General features: G+C 34.8%; 1 protein-coding gene across 5 annotated transcripts in view; it reads left to right on the forward strand.

The window, feature by feature from the left end:
* The first annotated feature begins 998 nt into the window (after positions 1–998).
* MAN2A2 (mannosidase alpha class 2A member 2) overlaps positions 999–5,499 on the forward strand; it is a 2,415,216-nt gene continuing 2,410,715 nt past the window's right edge. For 3 of the 5 annotated variants that reach the window (XM_044078266.1, XM_044078269.1, XM_044078270.1), the window contains exon 1: positions 999–1,139. The gene's annotated coding sequence lies outside the window, so the exon portion shown is untranslated. Of the gene's footprint in view, positions 1,228–5,499 lie in introns of all 5 variants that reach the window. The other 2 variants (XM_044078268.1, XM_044078267.1) reach the window with 2 other exon arrangements.

The raw sequence follows: 5,499 nt of genomic DNA on the forward strand, positions 1-5,499 counted from the left end.
TCAAGGACAAGGACATCCTTGATTTTTCACTCAAACTTTAGCTCTATTCCTCTTAATCCCTCCTATAACTGGTGACTATTGAAAGAAAAGGCAGTGGTGTATTACACTTGGTTAGTAATAGTTAGACCCGTGGGCTTCTGTTACTTCAAGAAATCTATATCAATTCACATTCTCTTATTTTGTCAATGGTCCACTTTAATAGTACTGATATTTTAAAAGTGGATCATATTATTTTAAAATTTGTCCCTGATTCTGTTGAGAGCTACCTCACAACTGTACAGATTTTTGCCTCATATTTTTGGTCCGTTTATCATAAAATTGTGTTTTTTTCTGGCAAATTTATGGCAAATCATTAAAGATTAAAGTTAGAAAATAATGGCAGACATTTGCGTTTCAAACTTCATACCCTTCAGAAAACCCATGTTAATGTAAAACATGTTATTCTATCAACTTTCTAAGTTTGTAGGAGAAATATTTAAAAATTGTCCCTATTTTGGGCCTTTGTCACACTTTTATTTATGGCTTTGTCCAGATTTCTTGCTGCAAAAGGTTGAGAGGTATGCTGCCTGAGCCTGATTCTTTCTCGGTTACGCTTGAAAATGAAGTGAAAGACTGCACAGAAAAGACAACTAGGATCACAACATCTGGTCATCAAATCAAATAACCCTCAGAGGATAAAAGAAAAGTTGGAAAGAACATCCTTGAGAGTTTTATTATATTGTGAACGTTGTGCGGTTTGGATTTCTATTTGGTTATTGTGTATTTAACTACAACTATAACAAAACAATACAAAATATATAGTTATACAGTGAATAGTTATAAAAAAATAGACAAAAAAATAACTGCACATGTCGGTAGTATATACCTGTAAGATCCATTGGAAATCAACTTTAAACACATTTCTAAATGAAAACACCATAAAATACGTCTCGACAGACCGTCAAACATACAACCACAAAAAGCAGCTTGGAATCTGTGACGTTAGAACGTCGCCAGTCAGAGGTCACGTGATGCAAGTATATTGCTGGCTGTATTTTTTGTGGTGGGAATTTAACAAATTCAGTGTCGTAAGATGTGGTGTTTGGCTTCTAGTATGAGCGAGACCGTGTAAGAGTTGGGCGGAGTATCGACCGGTACAGGTAATGTGTACAGCACAAAGGTATATTGGCCCGTTTTGACAGCTGGAAGGGGGAAGAATGTAAATTATTGAAGATGATCATTGTGAACGTGAGTTAATGTAATTTCAAGATCTCACTAGCTATCCATTTTGGGATATGGAATAGCGTTTTTAAGCATTTCCTCTCTGACTAAAGCAGCAGACTCAGCCCGTTTCTGTATCATACGTGATATATATCGACCCATCTTCTCTACAGTTTTGCCCATCGTCTCACACAATGTTTTTTTTTTCTGTGAGTGTTTCCACAGTGAAGGATGAGAATGTAGGATGAGAGTCCGTCTGAGCGGTTTATGTATGTATATTTACGAGCAGGTGTCTCTCAAAATTCATTACGTGGATTGTTTGTTCATTTAAGAATGGTTAGTGACATTTCAGAATTGGAATGAAGTTGTGTATAATTCATACGAGAAATTGGCTTTTGGAGGCACATACTTGCCTGAAGTATGTTTGGTGTCACACTCACAGGTACCTGAAGAAAGCTGGCTCTGTTGTGTGTTACAGCAGCTGCATTACTGGGCAGACTTTAACCAGATTGTTTTTTTTTTGTGCATAGGTAATGTCTAACGTTAACATGCTTGCCTGGTGAAAGTGGGACAAAGACTGAAATACCCCTGGTCTTTTTCTGTACCACTAATATCAGATGATTGTGAATTGCCGCTATTTGTGTTGTTTAGTACCTCTCACCGTTGTGACCTGACATGTAAATATTGTGCCTGTAAAGAAATAACTCAAGGAGACCCATTTATCCAATAGAAGTAACTACATTTTAACAAACTGGCAGGCAATTATAAAACTTTTATCGACTCCTAGTCATTTCAGTTAGGGCTATTTCGTATTTTTAGGGAATTTGCTATCTCTTTGCATGGGATTAAGTAAACGTAAAAGTTGCAGAATAATCATGGGGACTTGGCGTTGTGTTATTATGTTCTATACTGTTAACCAAGGTATAACTGTACTTAAATACATATATGCTGCCTCATTATAACTGCAGTCGCTGTGAAAATATCCTAAATTTATTAGTACACTTAATGGTTAACATACTGTTTTAAAGTTACTGATTTTTGTTCAGAAGGGGAACATACTATCTTTGTCACTGTGTGCATCCTTGGTACTGAACATTTAAGTGAAGGTGCTCTTAATACAAATGTTTCAACTAGTAAAACAAGTACTACAGGTTGTAGAATGCATGTGTATGTGTTTATATATACAAGTGTGTGTTTGTAGGGATACAGTTTCTCAAGTGTTTGTCCACTGTGTAAGCATTTCCAGAAAGATGCAATACTTATGTGAGCATCTAACATAACAGCATAATAGGTTATAGAGGATATTTTCCTGTGGAGAGGGTAATAGGTTTCTTAGAAGCTGAGCGGGGGAAGTTAATGGAGCAATGCAAAAATGGGTTCAAGATTTTTTTTTTTTTTGTGGTTTGATTTTAAATTTCAGTATAACTATATATAATGTGTGTGTGTGCATATGTATAGATAGAATTATGATATTTCATTGAATTGTCAAAATTCTGAACCTCAAGTCATTGGACTGTTGGTTTGAAAAACAAATCTTTTTTTACCTATGCCCACCCTCACACCATGTACCTATTATATATACCAACTCTGAGAGCTCACTACAGAGGGAAAAGGGCATATTCCGAACAGCACAAAAAAATGATGCTTTCAATCTGTACTGTTTTTTTAACACTTCGACAAACTAACTTTCGTTGACATGTAATCAACTCATATGTATCTGTGTGTGTTTTTGTGGGGGTGTGTATGTATATCTATAATATATGTAGGTGTGTGTGTGTATATCTATATACACGTGTGTGTGTGTATGTATGTATGTGTGTATATATATATATATATATATATATATATGTGTGTGTGTATTTGTGTATGTATATATTTTATGATTTTTGTGTGCGTGTGTATGGAAGCGTAGTCTTCCATAGAAATACCACAGCAATAGCGAATCTACAATTATTGATCACAGATGGTCGACTGTATAAACCACACATCCCCTACTAGTTATATATACCAAATCCAAGATTGCATATTTCCTGATCTCCAGTGTATCATAATCTCACAGTGAAATGTATCTTTTTCAATCAACTGTAGTCTATTTCACATGTCAATGAAAAAGGTCCAATTCCAACTCCATGTATGTTTATATATCTGTGTGTCTGTAAAATGCATGCTTGTATGTATGCATGCATTTATTTATTTTTTTGATTTTGTTCACCAGGTTATTCCAACTGGGATTAGTCAAAAAGCCCTTTTCGGCAGAGACCTGGGAAGAAAAACTCTAACATATTGCAGACATTTTTAAACAAACATTCAGTAATATATATATATAACAGGTATATACATTTAGAGTTACTTTTTAATGTCTTAATTATATTGCATTCATATGAAATAATGGCAACTATTTGTAAATATTGAACATTGAACATCTGAAGAGATGTGTTAATTGTTTTGTCAAATAGGTAATGGAGGATGTGACTAGTGCTTAGAAATTCAAAGAAATTGAGGTGAGGGAAGGAACTTAAAATGATAGTTAAGATGTGGGGCATACAGCAGGTTCATATATCATTTATATAAATAAATATACATCATAAGGTTTATATTAGATGTATAGACGTGGGGGTGAGGAGTGTCACAAAACTATGTATATGGCTAGGAGATTCTAGTAAAACTATTTAGATATTTGTGAAGGCTGGCTGTGGGGGCACAGGGCTCTGAATCAAAAAAGTAGTTTTACAGTATGGCAACCTGAAGATAACAGTGCCATTTATTTTGGAGATATACAGAAGCAGATCCATTGATTTGATAGGTGAAGTTTTAGTTGTGTTTTAAATGAGTTTGCATTTCAAATGGATTTCGGTAGTAGTGGGATGTGGTTCCATAGTACAGAGAATCACCTGCAGTATAAAATGATTTGGTCATAGTGATTAGTACTATGTTTCTGTCAGTGAATGTAAAATTCTACTGGGGTGTAGTGTTGTATTAAGGTGGAAAGGACTGGGCAATTTTCTGGTTTACAGAAAAATGTGTGTATTTTAATTAGCTGAGAGAGAGCTAGGTGATGTGGTAGTTCTAACCAGTTTAATTCTCTGAGGGCTAGGCAATGGTGTGTTTTACTCAAGTTTGAGGAGTTGAGTCTTGAAGGTTAGTGAAGTTTGGTGCAACATGGAGTAGAGATGGCAATAAAAAGGTGGTGGCTATATGTCTTCTGGCTACGTCAGTGAGGTAGGTTTTTATTTATTATTTTATTTATTTTATTTTACATTTGTTGACCGGGATAATCTGACTGCGCTGAAATATTCCTTTTTCGGCAGAGGCCCCGAGGAGAAAAGCTCCACTTAAATAAAGTTTAAACAAAAACATAAGCAATTAAAAAGCATAAGGATTAATGCAATAAAAATAAGTAAGGAAGCAACATGAACAAAACTAACATTATTATATCAAATTGTAGGAGTATGGCTACATAGTATTATTTACTGTAGTTATTACTAAATATATGGTACTTTTTTGTGTGATACATGGTGGTCTAATTTCAGCTGGTCATCTCTGAGATCACCTAGCAATTTTGTGAGGGTCACTTGATCTATCATGGTCTTATTGACAGACACAATAGTGAATGTTGTTTTGGTCAAGATGTGTTTGAGGGTTAAGAGTAGTAATTTAGTTTTTTTAAGGGTTTAGTAGTAGTAGTTGTGAATTATATCATATGCATGTATTATGTGGTATGTGCAAGCAAACAAATAAATGCACACGTGTACACACACACACACACACACACACACACACACACACACACATCACACCTGCAATGCACAGAGCCAAATAGCAATTTCATGTTGCAAAAACAGTAAAAATATCCAAAGAAACACCAAAGAATGTAAGCAGTCGTGATGCCAAAATAAGTTTTTATTCCAGAGATGTCCACTGGTTTTGCTATTAATCCAACGGCTTCATCAGTACAATCTAAAAAAAAGGCAAGCCACAAATCGGTTAAATGTTATTAATCACACCACTTGACTGGAAGTAAGTCTCGCCAGCTTAAATCTAAGATAAAAATTGAGTCTGAATTACAACAAATATATGATCATTTCATTAAATACAATTCCATAAAAATGTATGTATCAGTTAAAATAATAATTTAATCATGGTGGGAACAATGCTCCAGTAAGTATTATCTACCTTCTAGGTCCTGGGTATGTTTATCATAGTGAAGGCACCTGGAATGACCGGGTCAGTTACCACAAAAGTAATATAAGCTGCTTGATGTAAAATAGAGCACCATGTGTTTTTATTTATTTATTTTAT

Source organism: Protopterus annectens, chromosome 7.part0 (genome assembly GCF_019279795.1).
Source record: "Protopterus annectens isolate FY-2018-M chromosome 7.part0, PAN1.0, whole genome shotgun sequence".
Lineage (NCBI taxonomy): Eukaryota > Metazoa > Chordata > Ceratodontiformes > Protopteridae > Protopterus > Protopterus annectens.